The sequence below is a fragment of the Rhinatrema bivittatum genome, chromosome 2, assembly GCF_901001135.1.
Source record: "Rhinatrema bivittatum chromosome 2, aRhiBiv1.1, whole genome shotgun sequence".
Lineage (NCBI taxonomy): Eukaryota > Metazoa > Chordata > Amphibia > Gymnophiona > Rhinatrematidae > Rhinatrema > Rhinatrema bivittatum.
The window spans coordinates 155,734,687-155,749,445 of NC_042616.1; the positions used below are offsets into that span (position 1 = coordinate 155,734,687).

At 41.4% G+C, this 14,759-nt stretch overlaps 1 long non-coding RNA gene across 1 annotated transcript; it reads left to right on the plus strand.

Moving 5' to 3' along the window:
* Positions 1-497: 497 nt before the first annotated feature.
* Positions 498-12,524, plus strand: LOC115086057. Its single transcript, XR_003855040.1, has 2 exons — positions 498-664; positions 12,091-12,524. It is a non-coding gene; the product is annotated as an uncharacterized LOC115086057 (long non-coding RNA).
* The last annotated feature ends 2,235 nt before the right edge of the window (positions 12,525-14,759 follow it).

A 14,759-nucleotide genomic window follows, 5' to 3' on the forward strand; every position in this document is an offset into this window, starting at 1 on the left:
TCAAAAGAACAAACACCCACAACAGGAGCATGGGAGCAGCACCTGCCTTTTGGAACTCCTACCCAGAAGGGCTCTGAAAAATACATGTGTAGAGAGCCCAAAGGATCTCTACTAAAGGGATTATTCCATTTGCGTTGTACATTTTAGCTACCACATGAGGGAGGCTGAGATGGTGAGCTTTCAAAGTATATAAATCACTGCCACTATCTTAGGGAGTGGACTTTTGAATTATCTCTTGTAGGAGCCGCATGTCACGATGCTGTTCCCTCTTTTGTTTGTTTTTCTTAGGGAAGAACCCTTGGGACTCTAGGGTTAAGAACTAAGTTTAGGAAAGTGGAAGGGGTATCTTTGCCTAATCTTGGGAATGTTTGCATTTTTGGAGGAGGAAGTTTATTCACCCTTTGTTCTCTCTTTTGATTTCCCTTTTTTCTAAAGGTGTCTTTATACAACCTGCCTGAGTAATCTGGGGCCCAGGGGCTCAGTGTGGTTTATGGAAGAGGAGTAGTAACCAGAGAACACGGATGAACTATAGAAGTCCTGTAGAGAAATTAATCCAGGTTCATTCTTGTGGGAAAGAAGGAGAAGATCCAGTGTTAACCACATCCATATCATCAAGATGTTGAAGAGAGGGGTATGGAGGTACCATCTGATACGAACAAGGAAAGTAAGGAGAATGACTATACAAAGCAATCAGACTAAGGTTTGAAAAATGGGATTTTACTTGAGATTAATTAAATTGGGAAAAGATTATCCCACTGCGATTTGCTTTAGTTCCTCCAAATCATCACCATGAAATACCATTTCTGGCACACTTATCTCCCCATCATACTCCTCAGTAATCACTTGGTAACTTTTAAACAGCCATGCAGGCGCAGATGTATGCGCGTATGCCAGCTCGCGCAAGTGGACGCAGCCATTTTATAGCATATGTGCATATATTATAAAATCGGCAGTACGCGGGTATATGTGTGCGCAATTTTATACGGATTCACATGTACGCATAAATGCCGCCTCTATCGCGTAAGTGGGGGATTTTGCTAGGCACATGCGCTGACGCAAATATCCATATCCTTAGTTCATTCCCAGTTTACCCCAGTAAAGGATAGGACTTCCTAACCCCCCTAGCTAGATAGCCTCCCTTTTACCCTGTTAGCTCCGACCCTTCAAATCTTGTGGACTAGCCTTGATTTTTTTTTTTTATTTTAAAACTTACACATCCATCCATAGCAGAAGTAAAGTTACGTGGTAGGAGAACCCAGCATGTACTTGTGCGTGTAAATACTTATGCACACATTTCAAGTGACCTTCCTGGAATGTCCATGTTCCATCTATGCTCTGTCCAGACCATGCCCATTCCCCGCCCTGCCCAATTTTTAATCTTTGTGATTTGTGCACGTACCAGAAAATATGCGCATACTCGGATGCTTCTTAAAATCCATGTGGCGAGCGCCGGCCCGAGACACTCACAATTGTCCCAGCTTTGGCACAAGTAGGGCTTTTAAAATTCACCTATTAGTTTTTCCGCTATGGCCTTCTCTTCCATAAGTGTCCTTTTTACCTCTCAATCATCTCATGGCCCAATCAATTCCCTCATAGGCTTCCTGCTTCGGATGTATTTGTAAAAGAGTTTTTGCCTCTGTGGCCAACTTCTTTCAAATTTGCTTTTTGCCTGCATTATCAGTGTTTTGCATCTGACTTGCCAGTGCCTTTGTTTTTTCCTGTTTTCTTTAGTTGGATCCTTTTTCCAGTTTTGAAAGAATTTATTTTGGCTACAATAGCCCCTTTCGCTTTACCTTTTAACCATGCTGGTGGTCATTTGGCCTTCCTGCCATTTTTTTTTAGTGCATGAAATGTATCTGGTCTGGGCTTCTATGATGATATTTTTAAATGAGGTCCACCCCTGACGAAAAGTCTTAGAGGTTCTTTTAAAGTGCTCTATTAGTAGCTACTTCATAGATGTATATATGTTCTCCTTGTTCAATTGTATTTTACTAATGTTTGTATACAAAAACCCAATACAGATTAAAAAAAACAAACCCCAACATGCACATCAACTGGGGGATGTGCACACAAGTCAGGTTTGCGTGCGCCCCCCAAATTTTAAAAGCTGCCCAGATGCACGCGTATCTCCTGCTGTGCGCACATCTCATTCAATTTCAAAAAGAGACATGGTCTGAGCAGGGGGCGGTCTTTTCAGGGCATGGCCAAGGGATGAGCGTGTAAATACTTACACGCCTCGGTGCACACCCAGATCCTCTGCCGTTTAACTTTACTTCTGCTATGGAGGAGGTGTAACTATTAAAAACAAAAAAAGCCTTTTCAGAGGGGTTTAAAGGGTCTGGGGTAACCGGGGAAGAGTACAACTTTTAAACTGGGGGGGGGGGGGTTGGAAGACCTAGCTTAACACTCAATGAACTGGTGGATGAACTGGTGAAACTGATCGTGGCATGGACGCATGTCAGTTTTAAAATACCCTTAATGTAGTAGAAACCTGATCTACGTGCCTTGGTGCATGCACACTTAAAATTGTGCACGCATGTGCGCACACCCAAGCTACTTTATAATGTGTGCACACAAGTTATAAAATGGCCATATATCTGGGCGTGCCAGCAATAATGCACCAAAGTAGGCCCAAGCGCTGATTTGAAAGTTACCGTCCCTACCTTTGTGGCTGCACCTTTTAGTTTTTTCTGTTTTCTTCATTTTATCAGTCACACTTTTGAAAGTTAAAAGCTAGAGCAGTTTTTCTTAATGTCCTCCCTCCAGTTATTACAACAGCAAATTACAGAATATTTACGTAGTATCAATAATTGGATGGAAAGAAATGCTTTAGTCTTAAACTTAAATAAGACTCAGATACTTTGGATCTCTAGAAAACCAAGATACAATGATGTATCTAATCTATCTGTTAATGGAACTAGCATCCCTGTTGCTGATAAGGTTTGGAACTTAGATTTTCAGATTGATCCCTATTTAAGTTATATTCCCCAACTGAATTCAATTGTATCTACAGGTTATTTCAAATTAAGACAACTTTGTATGATGCCTGATTTAAGGTGGCAATCTGATCTGCATTAAAAAGGGGAACGAGTGGAAGACTGCCTTTAATACTAGTAGAGACAGGTACTATCAATTCTTGGTAATGACCTTTGGACTTTGCAATGCACCAGCAGACTTCCAAAATCTGTGAACAATATCTTTTGGGACCTTTTATACTCCTCCAAGGTGTTCTTATGTTCCTATGTCTATTTAAGTGACATCCTTATTTTCTCCAAGTCTCTGACCTCACACAGAGGGCACGTAAAACAGGTACTCCAGCGCCTGCATGAACACCACCTATATACTAAGTTAGAGAAATGCCTCTTCAAGCAGGCACAATTACCCTTCCTAGTGTATATCATTTCCAGTACTGGCCTACTTATGGACACAATGAACACAATGCAGACCCAATGAAACAGAAGGCAGTCCTGTACTAAATACAGCCTGTCTGTTTTTGAGCCATGAAATGACTTCTGGGCTTTGCCAATTATATTGCTGATGCGGCTGTTACCACCCTTAACCAATAAGCCTGAATGACTTTCTCCTTCTAGCCCAGTAACCTCATTAACTATACACTCAGTTTCAGCTTCAAGGCCAGCTAAAGAGAGCTTTTGGCAACAATTAACAAATTACACACATAAACTTAATTGTTTGGCAATCTTCACAGTAATCTGTAAATTTTCTCATCAGTACCTCTCTTGAAATTCTCCACTGAATTTAGAATGCGGTATTTTCCCCTACAAAACCTGCTTCACAGCAATGGAGCAGCCTCTCTGGAAGTTCTCACTCTTCAACTCCCACTGCTTCTGAAGTATTTTTGAAGTTGAAGTTTCTACTTAGACAGTAACTAATTAATCTTCTGCATTCTTGTAGCTATCGTGTCAATAATATAGGAAAGACAAAGGCACCTGTGCAAACCACAGCTCACACACACTATCATTTATTTCAATGGCTTCCTCACAGGCTGGAAATGCTGTTGAAATAATTTCTGTAACTTGAGGAAGGGAGGATGGAGGGGGAGAGGAGAAAAAAATTCATCTAGTGGCTGGTCTCAGAGAAGCATTAAAGTCAGATTCAGGAAATCTTATTAGCATGACAATTTGTACATAAGTTTCCAAAATAATACATACAGCGGATAGTAGTGAAAATGATTTCTGCAGGTATATGGCTTTTTACTCATGAAAAAAAAACAAAACACTTTGAAAGTTCCCCTCCATACCACCTCCTGCAGGGATAATGGACATAGCTGGTGCAGGCCAACTGAGATTGTCATGAGCAGAGGGGACCAGAACTCTCAACAGCACGATGTCTCTGTAAGTTCTCCCAGTAATGCCTTGCTTCCTTTCTCACAGCACCCCCTAGTGGCACAGCATACACTTACAATTTAACTCTTGGCAGTAAGGTTGGAATAGCCCTCAAGTGGCCAAAATAAAAGGAAGAAAAAACATAAACATGTACTTTAAAAAAAAAAAAAAGATGCACATGTCCAGATTCCTGCATTAAAAAATGTGCATGTTCTGATGCATACACGAGTACTTTCGGGGCAGCCATATGTGGTATTTTATAAACTGTGAGACTGCTGCCACAGAATTTATAAAAAGCAGCCTTAATTTTAGACACACAAACTTATGCACATATGTTTTCACTATTGAAAATTACTCTCTAAAATTGTGGAACATGTGATCTGTCTATGAGCATTAAAGTTTTTTTACATCCCACTGATGGCTACATTACATTGAAATCTATTAAAACTTGTAAGTCTTGGCAGATTGTTTATATTAATGTTCGTCCATGCCATCTTCTTCATGTTGGTAAGGCAAGAAATGCAGTGAAAACTCACATCCAATTTGAACAAAATATCATCACATTAAAACCCTACTGGGGCATCTTTAGTTGCTTGTTTGGTAGGAAATTATGACAGACACACAAGGAGATAATATAGATTATCTCCTCCTCTGCTCAGAAAAATATTGGATATTCCTTTTGAACTCAGTCCATCTACACAGTCTCAATTTGGAAACTGAGTAGAAAGTTTTATTGCTACGTCTTCTTTCTAATTAATTTTAATGTCTTTCTCTGTATACAATGAAAAATATGAATTAATTGGATATGCAGACTACAGAAAAACATAAGACTTCAATCTTTGCAAATCTGTTTTATTATGAATGCTTGGGGGTTGTGAGTGATAACTTCTGCTTGGTTTGGATATAGCATGTGATCCCCTTTGCTCAGGCTTTGAGCAAAGGGGTACTTGCCAGGTTCTTGTGGCCTGGATTGGCCACTGTTGGAAGCAGGATGCTGGGCTTGATGGACCAGTATGGCATTTTCTTATGTTTTTCTTAATGCAATTCAGTTCATTCTTTATAACAGGGCTCCTAAACCTATACAAAATGTGTTATATCCAGGCTTGCCCAATCACCATAAACTCCCTTTAGGACTGTAGGATGCCCTTCCCCCTGAGCCAGCCTTGAGTCAAAGGTTCTCCAGGCTTTAAAGAACCTATGCTTTACCTGGAGTGGTAGCCCTAAGCTTTCCACAGTTCTTCCTGACCCACCCCCTGCCCTTCTGACTGCTCCATCTTTTGTGTAATAGGAACCTGACCCTTCCAAGCCCTGCTATCTCTCTCTCCCTTTCTGCCTCTGCAGCTGCCTTTTGTTTCCCTTCCTCACCGCACCCCAAGTCAGTTTCACCTTTCTCCCAAGGTGTTGTTCACTATAGGATTACATTAGCCATAGGCCCTGTCTGCAAGCCCATATTATTTCTGTGCTCACTTGGGACCTTTCCACTTCTGGAGCTCCCCTTGTTGCTCTGAAGTCACAAGTGCAGTGTGTCTCTGCTTGTTTCTGAGTCTGCATTACCCAAAGTTACTCTGATTTCCTTCCCTTTCCCACTTTTGTCTCTGCAGAGATCACTATTATTCTGACAAATGGTGTCTCAGCCTTGTAGGGCCAATTCTGCATGGGCAAAATATTTTCATCGCACTGAGTACATGCTTAGTTGAGTTAAACTTACCTGGATAAATCAGAGGCGTTGGAGGATGGGGATAAATTATTCTGATAACTTTAGTCATGTCAAAGGGCTGGTCTAACTTATCCAGAAAAACTTACCTGGGCAACTTAGGATTTTGTAAATGGGGTGCCCAAAATAAATAAATAAAAATATGGAATACCTGATTCAGAGGCTGGCGTGGGTGGACCAGCGTCAGGCTGCCATGGTGTTCCCAGGCTATGATGTCATTGCAAGCAAAGATCCCAGTGTGCTAGCAAAGCAACTAATGGTTTTATATTCTGAAGAGAGAGAAGCCTTCAAAAAGTGTAAAAACACAGAAACATGAGAAAGAAAAGTTGTAACATAGACAGTGTTGTGGGTCCCAGCCACGGCAGACCACAGCCGGTCCCCCCTACCTTCCCGCTGTTTGCTGGTGCTCCTCCCGGTCGGCGCGGTGTCCCCTACTACGGGGCTGACTGACTGCGGCCTCTCACGTGGATCGCACGCCACTACCCTGCTTCCTGCAGAGCTCTCCCTAGGAGCGCGCGGGAGGCTCCACCTCCTAAAGGGCCCAGGGCGGGAAACTCCAGTCCAGCCCCTTTCTGATGACATCTAAGCTGAAGGCTATTTAAACCCAGCCTCAGTCTTCAGCCTCTTGCCTTAGCAACAGGTCGTCTCCTCGGAGTGCTAGTTGCTGTGTTCCGTTGTCTCCTGGTTCTTGTCTGAAGTTCCTGATCCAGCTCTTGTTCCTGCTCCACTCCGGTCCGGTCCTCGCTCCTTCCTTCGTACTCCAGTTCCTGTGTCCTCCTCCTCGGCTTGATTTACTGGTTCCGACACTTGGCTTGCTTCTCGCCTTCACTCATCTGCTGCCCGTCTTGACCCCTGGCCTGGTTTCCTTGTCTCTGCTTGTCTGCTGCCTGCCCCGGATCCTCGGATTGGACTCTTGTTCTACATCTTGTTCTGCCAGCCCTGAGCCGGACTCCCGACCATGTCTTCATCTCATCTCTCCTGCTTCGCCGAGGCAACCCGCACCTAAGACCTGCTGGCCCCGGTACCCAAAGGCTCAACCTGCGGGGAATGAGGGCTGGTATAGGTGAAGCTCCAGTTGGTTTGACCTTACTCTTGCCACCTACCAGTGACGGGTAGCACTAACCCCCATCCTGGTCCAAGGTTTCACAACCATGCTAAGGCTATGGACCCGGTGGGCTTGTCCAGTCTACAGGCCATTCCTGGTCTGGCTCAATGCCTCTAGCAGCAACAGCAGTGTCTATTTATTTATTTATTTAAATTCTTTTAATATACCGATGCTCAAGACAAAGTCTTCTCGTACCAGTTTACAGTATAACCAGGGGAAACCAATAACCAGAAGAGAGAAAGTTACAATGAACAGGGATTATCAAACAGGACAATAGAAAGAAGAAGAATTAGTTTAAACAGAGCTCTCCTAAGAGTAAAACGAAATAGTACACCATTGATTAGCATGGACAGTTAACTAAGTGGTTCAAGCATAACAGTTCTTTTCTATAATAGTTGGGGGAAGAATTTGTCAGGGGTAGGCTTGAGAGAACAGCCAGGTTTTCAGTTTCTTTCTAAAGGAGAGCAGACATTGTTCCTGGCGAAGCTCTGCGGGAAGTGTGTTCCATAGTTGCGGTCCCGCGGTGGACAGTGCTCATTTTTGGAAGGACTTGTGAATGACGGATTTATGAGGGGGTGCCTGGAGAGTTCCTTTGTGTGCGGATCTAATCACCCTGTTGGAAGTATGGGGTTCGAGTGGGATTGTTAGTTGGAGTGGCAACCACTGTAGAGCGCCTGGCCAATTGTTTGGATCCTCCTGCCACTCCTGGGATCTCTGCCTCTCCGCCGGTGCCTTTCTCATCTTCCTTTCCACCCTTGCATCTACCAGCTCTGCCCAGATACACTGGGGATCCAAAGCATTGCCGGGGGTTCTTAAATCATTGCTTCATGAGGTTTTCTCTTCAACCCACACAGTTCCCCAATGACCAGGTTAAGACCACCTTCATCCTTTCTCTACTGGATGGTAAGGCCCTGGCCTGGGCCTCTCCATTATGGGAACGTGGGGACAACCTCCACGGAGATCTGTCCTGCTTCTTCCAGACATTCTGGCAAGTTTTTGATGAAGCAGGATGCCAGTCCACCACCGCCTTGGAACTGCTCCATCTCCACCAGGGCTCTCGTACTCTGGCTGAGTACGCCATGGAATTTCGCACCCTAGCATCTGAACTGGGCTGGCGGGATGACAGTCTATGGAGTATCTTCTTAGAGGGTCTGGCTTCCAGAATAAAGGATGAGCTGGCTGCTCGAGAGTTGCTGGAGGAGCTGGAGGGTCGAGCTGATCGGGCCGAATTGATCGGTGTCTTCAGCAGCGCTTGAAGGAGCTAAGACCAGGATGCCGAGTGGTTCCCTTGGCTCCAACATTCTCTTGTCTGCTGACCTCTCCAGCTGTCACTAAGACCCCGCTGGGTCACGGTGAGGAGCCTATGCAGATAGGCCGAAGCCATTTAACACTTGAAGAGAAACAGCGGCGCAGGACTCTCGGACTTTGTCTGTGCTGCGGTAGTAAGGGACATTTATTAGCCCAGTACCCGGAACGTCCAGGAAACTCTCGGGCCTAGTTGTCTTGGGGAAGCTGACCCTAGGCTGCATCAATCCCACTCCCCAATGTACAGTACCAGTGACCCTCCAATTCTCTGGGGGGATCCTTCACGACTCTGGCCTTTATCGACTCCAGGGCTGGAGGAAACTTCATCCTAGCCAAACTGGTCAAGCAATTGCAACTTCCGGTGGTCCATCGCACACCACTGCTTTTGCTCTCCTCTATCCAAGGGGATCCTCTGCCTGGACAGGTGGCTTCGTGCACAACTCCTGTGACTCTCCGGACGAGTACTCCACGAAGAAGAGATCTTCTTCCTGATTCTTGAGAAAGCTGTTCATCCAGTAGTGTTAGGTCTCCCGTGGCTACGTAATCACTCTCCTACCAATAACTGGAAGACACTCCAGATTGCCACGTGGGGGGCTGAGTGCTTCTCTACTTGCCTTCAGAATCTGCCTCATCCACAGCTCCTGCTCGCAGCTACCACACTGCCACTACCACCTCAGTACGCCGAATATGCAGACGTCTTTTCGAAGGAGAGAGCAGAGACTCTACCCAAGCACCGTCCCTTCAACTGTGCAATTAATCTTCTTTCTGACACAGTTCCTCCCAGAGGTCAGGTATACCCGTTATCATTACCTGAAACCCCAGCAATGTCTCAATATATCAAAGAGAACCTAGATCGGGAGTTCATCCGTCCATCCACATCCCCAGCGGGTGCTGGATTCTTTTTTGTGGCCAAGAAAGCTAGCTCATTAAGGCCCTGTATAGATTATCGGGGTCTCAACTCCATCACTCTCCGAGACCGCTATCCTCTCCCGCTCATCCCAGAACTCCTGGATCGTCTCCAGGGGGCCAAGATCTTTACAAAATTGGACCTTCGTGGGGCCTACAGTTTGGTCCGAATCAAGGGGGACGAATGGAAGACCGCCTTTAACATGCGTGATGGCCACTACAAGTACCTAATGATGCCTTTCGCTTGTGCAACGTGCCGGCGGTCTTCCAAAACCTAATGAATGAAGTGTTTCGGGATATGCTCAACAACTGTGTGATCGTCTATCTCGACGACATCCTAATCTATTCCAAGAACCTGAGTACCCATCGTGCTGAAGTTCGCCAAGTTCTTCAGCGTCTAAGAGACAACTGTTACCTCGAGAAAGGGTTCTGGAGCCATTGCTACAGTTTAAATAACTGTTTCATGAATATTTAATTCTTTGCCTGTTGTAATTAAAAAAAATAGAAAAGAAAAGAAAATATCAAATAAGTTAACCAATATTTATTTATCTATGAAGCATCTATATGCCAAATAAGAAACAAAAGCCTTGAAAAGAGGATGCTCAAAAATAAAACTTATTTGATCGTTTATTAATGAGTTTATGTTTGATTCTTATTTTTGCTATCTTTGACCTAGATTTTGCTATAAATATAGAAAAAATTGTGCCCGCGTTAAAAAAAAAAGGGTGTGGTTAGGGTCATTTTCAAGATACCACACCACACGCTATTTAAATTTATCACATCGCTAATATTTTCACATTGTGAGAGAGAGAGAGACTCTCATATAAGTAAACTATTTATACCACTGTAAGAGGGGCAACTAGAAACTCAGGGTGAGGTTTTGGTGGTGGCCTAGGTTTTAGGGGCAGTTTCAAATGCACAGTTAGAGGTACGAACAGCACAGTACATATCAATAAAGATTTTATGTGATTTGGAGTGATGAAAGGTACACAAAGATGAGATTTGTATATTGTACTCTTCACCTAGCCTGATGGCAGCTAGATAGAGAGTGCATCAAGCTAGGGCGAGAGTACATTGTACAAATCTCATCTCTGTGCACCTTTCATCACTCCAAATGACATCAAATCTTCACTGATGGAATCTGTGCTGCTCGTACCTCTAACTGTGCATGTAAAATTGCCCCCAATACCTAGGCCATCACTAAAACCTCACCTCGATTTACTGGTTGCCCCTCATACAGTGGTATAAAAGGTTGACTAATATGTGTGCTTCTCTAGAGGTTCTCTCTCCCTCCCTCTCTCTCTCCCTCTCCCACCCAAAACAGGATTTGCAATTTTTATCACAAACCAAGTTTCAGGCATAATGCCAGGCGTTATATCGCACACAATGTTAAACAACCCTCATTTTCATAAACTCTGCCCAAACTCCTCCCTTTTGACTAAATTTTGAAAATATTCATACACATCTCGTGATACGTTATTTATTGCATGCGTTATGGCATTATTGCGGGCATTAGGGTCCTACCGCCTGCAATAAGACCCTAATGCGATTTGATAAATGACCCCCTGTATTTGGTAGGAAAGTTTGTTTACTGTTTCATACAAAAAGGTAGGGCACATTATATTTACACACCTTGTGCGAATACCATCTAACTCTTGCTGCAATGCATGACTGAACACAACATCTAGCAACTTGGCCATGACAAGTCTTCACCGCAACAGGGCTGGCGTTTATTATTTATCTGGGTATGGCTTTGCCATGGGACATCCAGTCTAAGTTACCCAGATAGGTTTATCCAGTTAACATACCCAGACAATCCATGGCTAAATATGGATCTCCAATGAAACAAACCGGAAGGTGGTCCCACGTAGCCAAGGCAAAAACATAACAACTTATGGATTAGTAAAGTAAAAGCTTAAGATTTTATTTTAGTTTTAGCGATATAAAATGGTTTTAGTGCTTAAATCTGTTTAGTGTGATTTGTCAATACATTATTGCTTCAGATACCGGGTAGTTTTAATTTTTAATTATTTATCTCTATGGCCATTCATGTCTGTGACGTTATCATTTAGATAGAAGAAGCTATGAGTGCACTGATATTTAACTCATTGTTAATAGGTTATTTTCTGTTTTTATAATTTTCAGTTTTTAGATGTGTGTATTATGTCTCTTTCATAGTCCGAATGTGAGACTTTGTTTTTGAAGAACGCCATATAAATGACAACATAGCAGAGGATTTTTCTTAGTTGCAGTGCTAGTTTTTGCGAGATGTAAAGTAAAAAAATTTTTTTTGTAGCTGCTCATTGAGTATTAGTTATATATATCACAACAACTTAGGGATTACTAAAATAACAGCTTAAGACTTTATTTATGTGTTATACTAAGTTTTAGCGATAAAAAATGGTTTTAGCGCTAAAATGTGTTTAGTGCGATTTGTCAATACAATTTTGTTTTATTTATCAGGCAGTTTTAATTATATCTGCATTGTTGTCATTTAAATGGAAGAAGTTATGAGTGCACTGATATTGAACTTACTGTAATAGTTTGATTGCTGTTTTTATAATTTTCAGCTTTAGATGTGTGTATTATGAATATTATTTATAGTCTGTACGTGTGATTTGATATGCATATGGTTTCTTAATATTATTTATTGATATATTTGTGTATACGAGACTTTCTCTCATTTTATGTTTTTTAATGATCATTTTTATTAACAGCTTTACTGCAACAACTAATGGTCAGATTGATATACTGATATATGTAGCTGTGAGTATACGGTTACAGCATAAAGGTAATGATTTCAGTGTTTTCATATATTTTTTAAAACTATTTTTTAAAACAATTTTTTTATAAAAATGATGTTTGTTTTAAATAGTAGTAGGTTTAAAATAGAGTGAATGGGTCACGTTGCACATTAATGATTTAAATATGTATGTTATATATGAATATTATGAGTGTAGACTATTATGGTAGAGTTACATAGAGATGAGCAATCATCCATTTTCTAGCAGATTGTTTATAATTTTTAATATAGAGCATGTTTGTGGTAATATCTATTGTTCTTGATTGTTTTAGCCCCTGATGCAGCCTTTTGGCGAAACTCAGCTTGTATTTTGAGTCGGGCAATTCTAATAAAAGTCTTTCCACGGTGTAAGGTAGTCCCTTCTGTTTTTTTGCCTTAAATATGGATCTCAACACATTTTAGGATTATCTATTTGTTTCAGTTATAAACTGTCACAATTAAGCAAGAAATTATTGTTTTGTAGCATACACGTTTAAACATGCTTCTTTGCAGTTTTATTTCACATACATAGTGATGCTTCCAGGCAATACATGAAAACCTCAATTAGATCACTGGAGTGTTGTTCATAAAATGTATTCAAGCCTGCTTAAGGGCTGTTCGTGCAACAAGACTGTCAGAAATGGTAAGAGTGATCCCAATTTCAACAAAGGATTTTTTACACTAGCATTTTAATTGCACCAAGTGGCTCATGGGCAATTCATTAGAATAAACACTCTATTCTTAATGACATCATGGTACATCATCACTTTTCAGTAGGATTGTAGCAAAAAGCTCTTGACTTGCTGTACTGGTTGAAAACAAAGCAAAACTGGTCAGAAACTGAAGCAAAAAAATCAAGCACTTGAGCTGCAGCTTCTTCCAGAAGCAACAATACCCAAGAGTAGTTGTAGTGAGTGTGTACAGCAGGGATGCTTATGCAGAACCTCTCAGTTTGCCACTTTAACTGCTTTCATAGTTTAGGACGATGAACTATTTTCTAATTTCAGAATTTGAAGTAGAAAAATCCTCCACTTCTCCCCCCTCAGACAATCCGGTCATTTTGATACCTAGTGGAACAAATGCTGCAATTTTGCTATTAAACTTTAGCAGATGATCACATTGGCCTTTGGATAACACAAAACAAGCTAGTTAAGATCAAGAGATCTGAAGAAAAGATCTCTGATTTTGTACAAATATTAAGGATTGGCTAAAGAAGAAAATATAAATTCTTCAGTGCACTTAGATCTAAGCAGTCCTGCTGAAGACAGTAAGACACATGTTCTGTCAGCTGGTCCCTCCAGGCCAGATTGTGAATGATGAACCTGACATCAGCTAGTGCAGGATTTGAAGTCTCTAAGTGGAGGAGTTGAGTTAATTTAGTGAAAGAGACTGAATAAGATAGCTGTAACCACCACAAAGTGGCTCAGGATTAAAGGAAAAGAGTAACCTTAAGGAAAGAAAAAAGATTGCCCAGTAGCTAGGAAAACTGTTCATGGCAAAGAAGAAAAAAAGAGTTTAATACTGGAGAATATAAATCTGCAAGACGATGGGTCTGAATTGTTTGTTTGTCTTATTATGTAGCTGTTTTAATCAGCCCTGGACAAATGTTTTATTTGGAAAATGAGGAATATAAGTTTTGAATAAATAAGATAAATAAATAAAGCTGATCAAAGCTAGTCAGGAGGAGAACATCATAAATAGCTGTTGGTTATGTACTATGGTATGATGTGCTTTGCAAAAGCATTCATGCATGAAAAAAGGCAAATAATATGCACTACTGCATTTGCAAAATTTTGCATGTGCTGTTTGACATATTTCACGTTAATTAGCTAGTGTAAAGTTCACCGCAAACTCCGCAAAACTAGGTAATGAGCTACATAATTATGTAGATTAGCCTATTATCTGTGTTTGCATAGCTAAATAAGGTGCCAAAATGTGCATACATTTCAACATAGAGATTAACTATATCTCAGGGAGGTATAGTTAAGCTTTTTTTTGATAATGGCCAAGTCAACAATATTTAGTTAAAAACTGATTTGCATGAAATTAACAGGGATATTAACACACAATATCGCCGATTTTATCACACCTTATTTCATCAACCTCTTTGAGATTAATTGAGAAGTGTTATCGGACTAAACCTTTCATTGTAGATTTTAATTTTGCAGTTAAAATAAAGTAACTGTATTTGCCTGGAATATAACCCAACAAATTAGTACTATTACACAATAGTATTACCAGATACAGAAAGAGAGAAAGCTCAATAAATGCAGCTAAATTCACTTTCAGGTCTAAAATTTACTGTTGGGTACATATGGTAGTACCAGTGATTATCTGGTGATTTACCTCTAGCTGTTTTGGCTTTCATGAGGTGAAAAGCAATGGAATATCAGATTTACTAAATATCTCCTGTCTCAAAAGGGGATACTTTTAGTGGCTATTCAGACTTTTTTCAAACTTTCAAAGGAAAACATAAAAAACTGCCATACTGGGTCAGAACAAAGGTGCATCAAGCCCAGTATCCTGATTCCAACAGTGGCCAATCCAGATCACAAGAGTCCAAATACAAATATTTGTAGCAGGGTGGTCCTGTCATTAGACAGA